General features: G+C 45.2%; 1 pseudogene; it reads right to left on the bottom strand.

The window, feature by feature from the left end:
• LOC142172814 (WAT1-related protein At3g30340-like) overlaps nt 1-14,436 on the bottom strand; it is a 56,412-nt pseudogene that overhangs the window by 40,062 nt on the left and 1,914 nt on the right.

The following is a 14,436-nucleotide window of genomic DNA, read 5'->3' as shown; positions in this document are numbered from 1 at the left end:
GATTTTGATGCGGCAAAACTTATTGGTGATGAAATGATCATACGGTCCCCGCTGAGGTCAAAGGGATTCTACTTCTTCTCCCTGGTGACTACATTGTGCCCGCTGAAGAATATCCCCACCCATCCTACTGATGGAGAGTTGCCCCCTAAAGCAGCTTTCAGAGCTTCGGGCATCACAGTGGGCAGGAGTACCCGCACCACCATTCAGTTCGATGATGAGAAGGATGACCCGGTTCCCATGGCACCAACCAGGAGATCCTATAATAGTGTCGGACCCTCTTGGCACCCCCATGCTGGGGCAGGCTTATCCAGATCACAGTCCATCTAGCCTATGTTGCGTACTATGGAGGACGAGGTTGCGGATCTTCGCACCTCGGTGGAGGGCCGACACACACGTATGGATGCCATGTCTCAGCGGCAAGCCAGGTCTGAGAGCCGGTTCATGTCCTAGTTCCGTGCTTTGGAAAGGGCTTGCCATGTGGACCCCAGCACCGTCTCCGACTCTGATTGAGGCTCAGGGAAGTCTTCTTACCCTTCTGCTCGTTATTTTTTATATGACATGGAGACATGCCATAATTTTTAAGTGTGAGGTGGGAGACTTGTTTGGGTAATGTGTTGTAGTGTATATAGACATGGTGTATGTTGTAGTATTTGATTGGTGTTGTTGTGTATAATTGACTGTACTCACAATAGAAGTAACCGACTTGGCCCAACGACGCACACTTGTCGACGGGTCTCTTGAGGGTCAAAGTCGGATTTAAAAAAAAATATATTTATATATATAAAAAAAAATTGTAGAGGACTCTTCCTGAGGACGGACCACTTGGACAGTACTCTTGAGGGAAGTAGTCCATATAGTTTCTTTATTTTATTTTATTTTTTCTTTTTTTTTAGGTAGTGTAGTAATTTTCCCTTGGTTTTTCTTTTGACCACGGTTCTTTTCCAAGGGCTTTTATTGAACCGTGTTAGGTAGATTTTTCGTTTGTAGTTTTAGGACCAAAATGGGTGAAGGCTAGAATGCAACCCTTGATGTACACACCTGAGAATAACAAAAACGAACATGAGGGTGCGACGTCTAGGCTCGTTTGTAGACTCATAAATCTATGCCTTAATTTTGAACATCCTGTCTTGCTTGAATGCTCGTATGAGTGTGTTGATAAACTGATTCGGAATGAGTTACATGCCAAGTGTGTATGAGCTATTACTTATATTTTGTGCTTGCATGTGATACCTAGAACTTTCCCTGTGTGTTTGCAAAGCGAAATAGAAGTTGTTTGGTTTTAGAGATGATTGAGGCATTTCTTTGTGTAGCCTGTATATTTGTGAATCCACTTGTATAAATTGTCATAGTTAACCCCTTTGAGCCTGAAGCCTGTTCTTTGATAACCCTATAATTACCTATATCCCTGTGTTTGAATAGTTTGACTGTTTGACCCCGTACCTCCTAGAAGCACTTGAATTACTAAAGAACATACAAAAGTCAAAGTGTGGGATGGTAAGGAAGTAAGAAAAAGGGGAATCAGGAAAGAAATACTTTAATGGTGCAATGGATTTGTAAAAAAAAAACAGTTGCACCTAAAGAAAAGTGGGGGTCACCTATGAACTGAAATGTGGAAGAACGAGTGGGCTGAGCATGGAAATTGAAATAAAAGGAAGTGTGTATTAAAAGTGCTTAAGGAGGCTAGTCACTATATCCAAATATGTCATACCTTTCCCTTAGCCTACATTACAACCAAATAAAGACCTCTTGATCTTTGACTGAATAGTTCAATTAGTAGAGTACTACACTAGGGGCAAGCTTATGGTGTGTCTGTGTGGCATGTGAATGTTCTTTGCTGAGAGTGAGTGAATTCTGCCTATCTTTGGTTCTTTGTTGCTTGAATGTTATGTGTGTGGAACTTCTCTCAGAATTATGATGTGAGGGAATGTGACTCAGGAAGAAAAAGTGAGTTTTCACCTCTATTAGAGTAACTAGAGTGAGCATGAGTGTGTCATGGTGTTAGAGTCTTCATCTGAGGCGTGACTGTTGCACTGCTTAGGTTGTTCCTTCATAATGGCGGGTGTGGCATAAAAATTGGGTAATGCATCGAACGATTAGGCCTAGAAGTGTGGTGCAACTTGCTCGAGGACGAGCAAAGATTTAAGTGTGGGGTGTTGATAATAAGTGAATTTAACTATAATCAGGCCCTAAATAACCACCTTCTTGTATAGTTTGGATGATAAAAGTGATAACAAAATGCTCTTATTAGTGTTTTTCATGCTTTGCAGGTTATATATGACCAGAGAAGGCTATGGAGTACTTTTGGGATCAAATATAGAGAAAAAGAGGCCGATCGTAAAATTCCGTCAAGTAAACCACGCAAAACAGCTCAAGTCAGAACGGAAAGAGTACTGTCGCGGTTCCACCGCGACCGCGGCAGAACCGCGGTAGAAGAGGGCTGCAGACAAAGTGAGAATCAGAGAGCAAGTTTGGCCGCGGTTTGACCGCGACCGCGGCAGAACCGCGGCGGAGGCAGAGAACTTCAGGGACTAAAGTGCAAAACACGAGATTTTTAGCCAAAACCCCTATTTTAAACACTAGACTCCACCCAAGAGAGGCATGTATTGTTTTAGAGAGTATTTTGGCAAGAAGAACAATTGTGAGAGATCACCCAAAACATCTTTCTTCTTTTCTTTATTTTTCTTGCAAGTTTTATGATGAATATTGTTTTAGTTTGTTTACCCATAGTTATGAGTAGCTAAATCCTTTGTCTAAGGTTTTGATGGAACCTATTGGGGGATGAACTTCTTGTTTATGTGAATACAAATTGCTAGTCTCAATCTTTATTTGTTCAACTTTGTGTATGTTGTAGTTAATTGACAGGATCCTCAATTAGCTGTGCCTATTTAGTGTGCATAACTCGGGAGAGAGTGCATATTTAGGTTATTGTTGAACAACACCACTCCCAAAGTATAAAAGGGATCTATAACTGCGGGTTTAAAGGCGGGATTAGGGATAACGAAGCCTTGAGTGCAATCTAAAGTGAACCGTGTTAATTAGAGCTAGCTAGTGTACCTCGGGAGAGTGCATTGAATATATTACTGTGATTACTCGGGAGAGATTTACGGTAAGATGAGCGTTCATGGTTGATAGAGAGGTGTTGGTCAATTTGTAAGAAGCATAAACATAAGGGATTTCGTTAATAGGGGAAGTCATTACCTTAGCGTTTTCTCATTATTGTTTACAACCTTAGCATCCTTAGTTTACAGCTGCTTATTTACTTGCAATTTTAGTCATTGAAGACACCATCAACTATGATTCAAACGTTTGGGGAAATTGGTTCTCAAGAGTTTAGTAGGTCTAAAGATAGTGATTGATAGGTTATTTCTCTGTGGATTCGACTCTGGGCAGAATACTCAGATTATATTTGCAACGTCCGCATTGTTCTTTTTATAAGGCATAGTTGGGCGTGATCAATAATCTTTGCTAATTCTAGCTTGTACTAGAAACCAAGCAGACCACACAAAGCTACCTGCAAATAGAAATATTGAACCAAGAAACCAACTCTTTTTGGTATTATTTGTTTCATCTCCTTATGCTGAGGGGTTTATCAATGTCATTCCTTTGTACAAAGTGAGTATTAATGCTCCACCAAGACAGAATAGGATGCCTAATATCTTTGCTCTTCCACACCTGCTTTTTAGTTTAATAGTTTCTTGCCTGGGAAAATTTTATCATCGAGGCATAAGTATGTAATTTTGTGACACACCTTTTCTTGCAATAATAAGATTAATCAAGCCTCCAATCAGTGGCGGAGGCAAAATCTCTACGAAGGGGGTTCAAAAAATATTTTTTTTAGCTGGTGGGAATTGAGAACCTATGACCTTATGAAAGTTTTGAACCTCTTGACCACTAAACTACACTTTTAGATTGTGTTAAGGGGGTTTAAAACTTAATACATAGAGGTAAAAAATAGATTTTGCCTTATATATACAGTGTAATTTTTCGACGAAGGGGGTTCGGGTGAACCCCCTTCCACCCCCTAAATCTGCCCCTGCCTCCTATATAACATTCACGCCCCACACACACAAAAACACAAAAAAAAATTAAAAAATTAAAAACTCATTTTAAGTGTAGGACAATGGATTTTTATATATTTGTAATGATATGTAAGGTAAGTTGTTAACGTGACTATACCACTTGACAATTTACAGTATTTGTGATGCATAGGCATAGTTCAGTTATCATTCCTTTATAAAATCAGTTCTAAAATTTTGATATTGCTTATGAAAATGCTTACCTAAGTAGTAATGCCATAATGAATGTGATGACAGGCACCATATTAAGGAAAGCACAACTAAATGTTGCTGATGTGTATTCCAGCCCAAGTAGGAAAAAATATTGAGTGAGTGTACCCCTGAAATTAAAATAGCTCTTTATCACAATTTGTTGTTATTGACTAGAGCAGAACATAATATCTATTGGAATAAATAACAATATGAAAATTTATCATAAAATAATCAGGAAAACTCACCCCAGCAGTGCACTGATAAATAGAACACATATAATGCGACCCGTCAATTTTGATGCCACATTTCTGCAAGGCAAGTAAAGATGTTATTCTTCTCGCTGCTTTGGGGAATAAATATTCTAAGCATTTAACTTATATATACTAAAACCGCAAATAGGGACAGAGCCTGGTTTTGAACTTCTAGATGGCAATATCACATGTTAGTAATTAGGTTCTGAATTTAAGTTTTATATCTATTTGGTGAATTTCTTAATAAAAATATAAAGTTTGGACAAAAGTTACAGGGTTCGACCGACCCCGTATGTCGACCTCTAGCTCCTTCCCTAACTGCAAATAATATTTACATTATAATTTAACATGTCACGGGCTTAACTCCAGTAAGCGACGTGCGGACAACTAGACAGCTATTATGCCGCGTCTAGTTTCAGTCCTAACCCAAATTAAGCACAAATTCGTGCTCAAGGAATGGAAGTTGTGCAATACACAAGGCTGGAAAGATAATGAAATGAAAGGCACACAAAGAATAGGAGGCCAAAGCCAATTTTCTGGTTTAATTGATATACAAAAGGAAGTACAGCTAAGTATCTGAGATCTGCCTACTAACAAGGCCTAAGCATGCCTATTTATATACAAAAACATCCACTAATGGGTGTGGTTGGCAGTGGACCCGTCCAGCTGTGTGGCACAACTTTGTGCTGGCATATGTGATTTCCATTATTGTGCTGGCAGACTTTCTGCCAGTGGTCCCGTCCAGCAACTGTCCAATAATTCCTGCTGGCCCAGATTGTCTTCCATGATTGTGCTGACAGGTTGTGGTCATACCCAGCTGTGTAGCACTTGTCTTTGTTGGCAGAGGGTGGCTGCCATGATTATCCCAGCGGGTCGTGGGGTCGTGCCCTCCATGTACAAAGATTCCCTGGCTTTTGGCAGCCAGGTTTGACTCGGTTTGTGGCCCCTTAGGTGCCAAAATCAGTAAGGAGTTTGGCGGGGCGGCACACGCTCCCCCACTTGAAATGGCGACGACCTCGTCGCCGCAAGGGTTCCTTTGACCGACTGACGTGCCCCTCCCCAAGCAAATTTTGGATTGCTTACTTGAATCCTCCGACTTCGGAGGTGCCATGTATTTTAGATTCATGGCTGGAGATAACGCTCCCGATGTAGAGTCCTTTTCCCATTAAGGACTCGTTGTTTGCCTCTACACAAGGCCTCGTCAACCTTGTTCTCCTTGGTCTCTGTCGTGGCCGCCAAAATTTTGGTGTCTTCCTTCTCGAATCCCTTCACAATTTGCATTGCAGACAGTTGACTAACGACTTGCGTCACCCAAATTGTTGGTACCACACATGGACCCCTCGGGTCGTAAATGTAGATTTGGTCAAGGTAAGGTCAAACAAACGCTTTAACTTTGTCCCAATAATCTAGCCCCAGTACCAGATCGAACACATCCATGGGAGCGACAACGAAGTTCACGCTCCCTAACCAAGCTCCCAAGTTGAGCTGTACGTTGCGAGCAACTCCAAATATGTTGGTGGGTTTGGAGTTTACCGTCTTTAACACGGCACTGTCGGGATTGAATGCAAGGCCGAGTGACTTAGCCTTTGCTTTAGTCACAAAATTGTGTGTTGCACCGGTGTCCACCATGATGCGAACATGCTGTCCATTCAGCTTGGCATCCACGAATAGGGATCCTTTCTTCCTCATCTGAGGGCCCTTGCCTATCGCCACGTTGTCTAACGCACGACCCATTTTGGCAAGGTCAGGTTTTCTTTGGGCAACCTGCTTTAAAGCAGGTTCCTTTACCACAGTGGCACCCAATATCAAGTTGGCAAGATGAGCTAGATCTGGCGGTTGTTCAGCTTCCTCCTCATCTAGGCTTTCGGCTTCGACTCTATCATCTGTTTGCCTCTGCTCGGCCGCAATCAAGGCTCCCAGTCTCTTAAAATTAGGGCAATCCTTGAATCTATGACTAGGGTCTTTGCAAAGGTAGCAAGCATTGCGCGGATTAACCGCCTTCTTCTTTTGAGTGTACCTGTCGCGCCAATTACACTCGTTGTTGCCTTCTTTGGACTTGCGGTCTGGTATAGCAATGTGTTTGCCTTTGTCCCGATAATCGTGGTCTCGATCAGGTTTGAAGTGGTTGTCCCTTGGTTTTAGGGATTCCGACCTGAAATCATTCAAGGATTCTGCCACCGCAATCGCTTCATCGACGTCTTGAACTTGACGCCGCTGCAATTCTTGTTTGGCCCAAATTTGGAGGCCATCTATGAAATAGAATAGCAAGTCATCGCTTGCCATGTTGGGAATCTAAAGAATAGGTTTGGTGAACTCTTTCACGTACTCCCGAATAGATGTTGTCTGCTTGAGCTCTCTCAACTTGCGACGAGCCTCATTGACAACGTTTTGTGGATAAAACTGGCGCTTCAGCTCGAACTTGAACTGTTCCCAGTTTTTGATGGAGCAAATACCCTTCCCCATATCTGCCTTCTTCCATCTCCACCATAACATGGCGGTGTCGGCAAGATACATCGTTGTTGCACGGACCTTGGCAGCCTCATCAACGATGTCAAGGTGCTCAAAGTAGTCTTCCATCTTCCACAAGAAGTTTTCTACATCTTGAGCATTTCATTTACCCCTAAACTCCTTCGGTTTTGGGCCCCTGATTTTGGTTTCATGCACAGTAACATGTTCTGTGCCTCCATCAAGCCTTACTGCCTTCAGTTGTTGCTTTAGGGCTTTAACTTCCCCATGCAATGCTGATACAGCCTCGGTAAGCTTAAGCTCAAGGTTGGTTAGTCCATCCTTGTGCTCATCGGTGAAATGATCTAAGGTCTCCTTGACGTCTCCCAGTTCTTCTAGAGCAGTACACTCAAGCGAGCAGAAGTTGCCCTCAGCAACTTCAAGGCGTTGATTTAAGGCACTTAAACCAGCCTCGAACAGGCTTGTTCGTACTTCCAGAGGAAGTGCAGCCAAACCTCCATCTACACCATGGCTAACTTGTTGTGGGGGTGGTACCTCACTTGTTGATGCTATGGCGGGATCTCGTGTCTTGCTTGTCCCTCTCCTTTTTGGTTTTCCGCCCAGATTTATTTTCCAGGTTGGTGACTCGTCTCTCCCACGAATGTTGCCTAGATTAACATTATCTTTATCTGTTGCCATTCTGTAAACCTCTCTCTGATACCACGTGTCACAGGCCTAGCTATTCACTGATGCTAGGCGGCACCAAAATGCCTGTATAGCGCCTGTAGTCACCTCGCACTACAGGTCAACCCTTCCTTATCCTAGGTTTTCTAGCACGATCATGTGCCTGTGGTGGAGCTTACTCAAAAGGCTCACTCCAACTGTGCCACCCAAATATGATGTCAAGGCTCTTACCTTGACTAGTTGTGGCGCTTCTCATCTGCTAGATCATCATCCATGTGCACACCCGTGGTCGGCTAGGGACACATACGTCCTTCGCCTATCACTGAGCATCACTCTCGCATGCACAGCCTAATCCTCAAGCTTGACACTCGCCTCGTGCATCCGCACCCGGCTTGTGCTTCGCCCGAGTAGGGCAACCTTTAGTCCTTGGCCTTTGTCAAGTGCGTCTTTCATAGAATGCCCATCCTTGTCTTATGGCATGGACAAATATAGCCCTCGCGACATACTTCCATCCCACATAGTGCAGTGTCGCCCCACAACTACACGTCTAGGCCAACGGACCCTTGCTCGCCTAGATGAACCCAAGCTAAGCTCACAAGTCAACACATGAGGCCCCTAAGAAAGGTTCTTCAAGTATCCAATCGGCACGGAGGACTTCATCCATCATTTCGATAGCCCGCGGGGCATAACCATCCCTCATGTCAAGCCTCCAGTGCCCGTTTGGTGCCCAACGCTGGCCCTAAGGTGTCGCGCCGTCCATAGAGTTCACAAACTCGTATGGATACCTTAGACACTCCTTTGAGATATCCAGGCAGGCCCTTGAGGTTCTCCCCTAAGGTAGCTCACTTGGTGCGGCTTGATGGAAGCGCACATGGGGGAGGCAGGCTGAGCTTCAACACCTATACCCCACTAATATATGCTTAAAATTAAAAAGCCCAAGATTCAGTAATCGTCTAGTTCTGGTCAGAGAATCAGAATGGCCTTCCTTCGCGCATATATAAGGGCATACTAGGAACAAGGCCTACGGCCGAGATCTCTAGATTCCCACTAAGTTCTCTTGGCACACTTAGGACATGCAACACAACATATCTTGATGGTTGTTGCCTCATACATAGTCCCTCTACCAGATGTTCCTTCACAATGCTTTGTCAGCACACGTCGCCTACGCGACTGACATTCGTCCTGGCGCACTGTAGTACACAGAACTCATGGATGACATAAACCTCAAATTGTAGGGTGTGACATCCTCCCATACTCAACTTGTCATTGTCCTCGATGACACAACAATGCCCACGACAACCCGGAGTCTGCCTCCTTAGGGATGTGCACTGGCTCCCTTAATCCTTGTGGGTCGGACTTCCTCAAAGTCCAGCTCAAAATGGAGTCGTGCCCCTTGCACTTCTCCTCCCAAGTATCTTCCAATCATTCCTTTTGCACTGCACCTCCTATCGGTGTTCGCTTGGAAAGTGCCTCCGCACTTCTGGTGTCTAACTTTGTGGCGACCCACACTAGTCGACCACACCATGACCCTCACTGCCTTCATCCATCCGAAGTTCTTACCTCAATGGAAAAGCACCTCAGTGTGCTTAGGCGTAGCTCACGTAGTTCAGCAACTCGCGTAGCCCTTTATTCGCCCTCATTGCCTCGGAAAGTTTAGCTCACTTCAGGACTCACAATTCTGCACCAGCGCCTTTGCATAGGCGGATCCTCCCACACTCAATGTGGAGGATACTTCTCAATGTACCTATCCCCTATTGGCAACCATCTCGCTCTTTGGGACGTACCCTCGGTGAGTATTGCATTCTCAAAGTTATAGCTTCGCCATATTCAAGAACAAAGCTCTTTGTTTTCCAACTGTCACTTCCTCAGCAAGTACCCAATGCTCCCGGTAGTAACTCTGTACTCGCCCTATAGACAAGAACCATCTTGGTTCTACTAGCACGGCTTCCCGGTTCGGTGTGCCTCCCACATGGCCCCATCTCAATGGTCCCCGATCACTTGCCATACCCCTTTCTAGAACAACACCTTCTAACTTGGAATTCCGCTCAATTATGGAGCTTCGCTATTTCCTTCGATTTCGTCTCCTCACCTAAGAAATTCAGCACAATGCCTCTCCATCAAATGGTTCGGCTCTTTTTCATAACCTTGGTGGCTGACTCTACCCCAATGTGACACTTATGTACTCCCGCTAAGAAGCCTGACATAGGTCCTTCTTTGCGGTTGTCAAGGGACTCTCCTGCCATTCATCGCAACCCTTGAGATGGCTAGGTATATCTCAATACCCTTAGGTAGTCCATAAGTCTAACCCGCAGGAAAGACACTCAACTGATGCGCTTATCGCATCCTTGGCAGGATCTCTTCACGATCATGTCCTTTGTTTATAGTCCATGGCTCACCCTCATTGCAATATGGCTGCACGACCTGACGAACATGGCTTTTTCTTGACCACCCGACTCATCGGCATATCATCACATTCGACTGGAGCATAGACTCACGAGGGGTTGTCCATTTCCTTCGTCAAACGGCCAACAGCTCCAACTTGCTGCTTAACATGAACAAAATGCCTCAACCTGACGAGCTCCCAAATGCTACTGAACCCTCATGGTTCAAACGGTATTCAACCCACGCAAGGAACACTCTTAGTCCATTCGACATTCCTTACCATGCCTTGCTTAGCAAATCTGCTAACCAACTGTTGACAGAGTTTCTGACACACTGCCGGATCATCACTATCAAGACAATTGAGCTTCCGCTAACCGTCTGTCCCTTCTTGTGGAACTATCCCAACAATATCGCACAATGTCTCTCTTTGCAAACCAACTGTGCCTATATAGTATCCCTCTGAAAACAGCACCCACTGCATGGAAGACATCCCTTACGATATCTCAATCAAACTAGGATGCCCCAAAATCATCTCCCAAGACACAAACGATAGCGGAAACAATGACTGCGACATAGTCTGATTCTATAGGTTGAAGTTCATGGCTGTCAATGCACATTATAGCCATAACTCACGCAACCCATCCCTTCCTTTTTAGACCAGTAGTATCGGGTTCTCGATCTCTGGTGGCATATGAACATCAATCTCTACTTTGATATGATCTCCACACTGACATCCAAAATGCACTCGCCATCTCACTTCTGCTTAGATATCATTTGTCATGGCAGAATATGGCCTAACATTGCTCTGATACCACGTGTCATGGGCCTAGCTATTCACCGATGCTAGGCGGCACCAAAATGCCCGTACGGCGCCTGTAGTCACCCCGCACTACAGGCTAGCCCTTCCTTATCCCAGGTTTTCTAGCACGATCCTGTGCCTGTGGTGGAGCTTGCTCAAAAGGATCACTCCAACTGTGCCGCCCAAATATGATGTCAAGACTCTTACCTTGACTAGCTGTGGCGCTTCTTATCTGCTGGATCATCATCCATGCGCACACCCGAGGTCAGCTAGGGACACGTACGTCCTTCGCCTAGCACTGAGCATCGCTCTCGCGTGCACAGCCTAATCCTCAAGCTTGACACTCGCCTCGTGCATCCGCACCCGGCTTGTGCTTCGCCCGAGTAGGGCAACCTTTAGTCCTTGGCCTTTGTCAAGTGCGTCTTTCGTAGCATGCCCATCCTTGTCTTATGGCATGGCCAAATATAGCCCTCGCGACATACTTCCATCCCACATAGTGCAGTGTCGCCCCACAACTGCACGTCTAGGCCAACGGACCCTTGCTCGCCTAGCTGAACCCAAGCTAAGCTCACAAGTCGACATGAGGCCCCAATCATTTGTCTGGCGCCATTCTAATTTCTGATTTATTCTGGTTAGTTATCAAACTGAAATAAAATATAATATCATTAGATTATTCTTCACATTCTCAAGCACACAGCCTAATCCTAGAGAACACCCCTGAACCCTTAGAGCCGCCGTTACCCCCATCTCCTCACTGCCGTCTCTGCCCTTTACTCCAACCACCCAGCCACCGACAGACCACACACACACGACCCCCTAACAGGCGCCACCCAATCCCTACACGGCCAACCATAACCCCTAACATCAGCGAACTCCAGCCACCCAACGCCCACCTTTGAACATCCTTCAGCTGTTACAAACTACCCTTCCACCGCCACACACGCCGGAAACCAGAACATCAGCCACCTGACTTGTTCTTCTTCAACCCTTAAACACCCCTAAGCAGCCGGTAACTATATAATAGTATTGGGTGATAGATCTCCCTTCCATATAATAGTATATAATACTATAACTATATAATAGTATCGGGTCTTCTTGCCCCACCCCTTTTGCATCCCAAATCTGCCCCCACCCCCTTATATTCTCGTTTTCTTCTTCTCCTTTCTTTGTTCATTTTATATTATTGGGGCTATACCAGTGGTAGCGGTGATATCTCCTTCTGGTTTTTGGGTCGTGGTATTTTCTGTGTTTTCAGGAATTCTCGAAGTATTGGAGACAAGTTAGGCGCACGAGCACTGGAAAAGGAGAGCAACCTGGGCAAGTGTCAGCAAAGGGTGGTAGGAAGTGGTGCGTGAGCGTACAACTACATCGAGTACAGCAAATCAGCCAAAGGTTTTGTTATCGGGAGTTGGTACCTCCTGTTTTACTGTTTCCCTTTTGGTGTTAGCTAAATTATTGTTACTTTACTTCGCAATAGTTAAACCTTTCAACTAGGATACTAGTTACCACTTGTTTCCTTCTAGTTTGATTTGTTGTCCATTGTGCACTAGCGAGTCTTCTCTAGATTGTTGTAGGTGTAGTGGCTGCAGTCTGGGATGATAGAATAAGGGCATGTCCTCGGGTGGGGCAGAGTATGGGGCTGGGGTCAGGGGGTGGGACGGGTAGCAGGGGAGGTAGAGGGGGCAAGGGAGCCTATAGGTTGAGAATCGGGTTATGGAACATAGGTTCCTTAACGAGTAAATCCATAGAGTTGGCGAAAATCCTTCAAAAGAGGAAGATTAATATAGCGTGTGTCCAGGAGACTAGGTGGGTCGGATCGAGGGCGAAAAATGTGGATGGGTATAAGTTGTGGTACTCTGGTGTCCTGAGGGGTAAGAATGGAGTGGGTATCCTGGTAGATAGCTATCTTAGAGAGTCTGTGGTAGAGGTCAGACGGGTGAATGATAGACTAATGACTATTAAGTTGGTGGTGGGTGAGGGTACTTTAAATGTCGTTAGCGCGTACGCACCACAAACAGGCTTGGATGAGGATATTAAGAAGCACTTTTGGGAGGGGTTGGATGAGATTATTCGTAGTATACCACCTTCTGAGAGGTTATTCATAGGAGGAGATTTCAATGGTCATATTGGGTCATCTGCAGGTGGGTACACTGAGGTGTATGGTGGCTTTGGTTTCGGAGAGTGTAACGGAGGGGGCATTTCGCTGTTGGACTTTGCCAAGGCTTTCGATCTAGTCATTGCGAACTCAAGTTTTACGAAGCGGGATGAGCATTTGGTTACTTACCAAAGTTTGGTGGCGAAGACTCAGATTGACTATCTCCTCCTCAGGAGATGCGACAGAAGGTTGTGCGAGGACTGCAAGGTTATCCCAGGTGAGACCCTCTCAACGCAGCATAGGCTTTTGGTGATGGACATTTGTATTAGGATAAGGAGGAAGAAGAGGTCAGTACAAGGACGCCCCAGGATTAGGTGGGGCGCCTTAACTAAGGATAAAGCTAAGGAGTTGGAAGGAAGGTTATCGGCTATGGGAGCTTGGAGAAGTAGTGGGAACGCAAACGCAATGTGGTCGACGACGGCGGACTGTATAAGAAAGGTGGTGAGAGAGGTGTTAGGGATATCTACGGGCCAAAATCGTGGCCACAAAGTAGATTGGTGGCGGAATCTAGTTGTCCAAGGTAAAGTGGAAGCAAAGAAGGCGGCTTACCTGCGGTTAGTAGGGAGCACTGACGAGGAGGAGAAGAGAGCGAACAGTGAAAGGTATAAGGTAGCTAGTAAGGAGGCAAAAATGGCAGTGACGGAGGCTAAGACGACAGATTTTGCTCGTCTGTATGAGGAACTAAGGAACAAAGGTGGGGAGAAGAAGTTATTCCGACTCGCTAAGGCGAGAGAGAGGACAACTCGGGATCTGGACCAAGTGAGGTGCATAAAAGATGATGACGGCAAAGTTTTGATGGGAGATGACCAGATTAAGAGGAGGTGGCAGACCTACTTTCATAAACTTCTAAGTGAAGAAGGGGATCGGGATATTATACTTGGGGAATTGAGGAATGCCGACAGTCCCCATGAATTAAGTAATTGTAGGGACATTGAGATCGATAAAGTCATGGAGGCAATGCGTAAGATGAGAAGGGGCAGAGCTACCGGGCCAGACGAAATTCCGGTTGAACTTTGGAGGTGTGTGGGTAGAGCAGGCTTGGAATGGCTTACTGGATTGTTTAGTGTTATATTCAAGACTAATAGGATGCCTGAAGAGTGGAGGTGGAGTACAATGGTTCCGTTGTATAAGAACAAAGGTGATGTCCAGAGTTGTAACAACTATAGGGGCATCAAATTACTAAGGCATACCATGAAAGTTTGGAAGAGAGTGGTAGAAATGAGAGTGCGAAGGACGGTGTCTATTTCAGACAACCAGTTCGGGTTCATGCCGGGGCGATCTACCACAGAAGCTATCCACCTTATTAGGAGGATGGTGGAATAGTACAGGGATAGGAAGAAGGATCTCCACATGGTGTTCATTGATCTGGAGAAAGCGTACGATAGGGTTCCTAGGGAGGTCTTATGGAGCTGCTTAGAGGATAAAGGGATCCTGGTTGACTATATTAGGGTA

The sequence above is a fragment of the Nicotiana tabacum genome, chromosome 18 (genome assembly GCF_000715075.1).
Source record: "Nicotiana tabacum cultivar K326 chromosome 18, ASM71507v2, whole genome shotgun sequence".
Lineage (NCBI taxonomy): Eukaryota > Viridiplantae > Streptophyta > Magnoliopsida > Solanales > Solanaceae > Nicotiana > Nicotiana tabacum.
The sequence above is the reverse complement of the archived record's forward strand: the minus strand, read 5'-3'. Positions and strand labels throughout refer to the sequence as shown.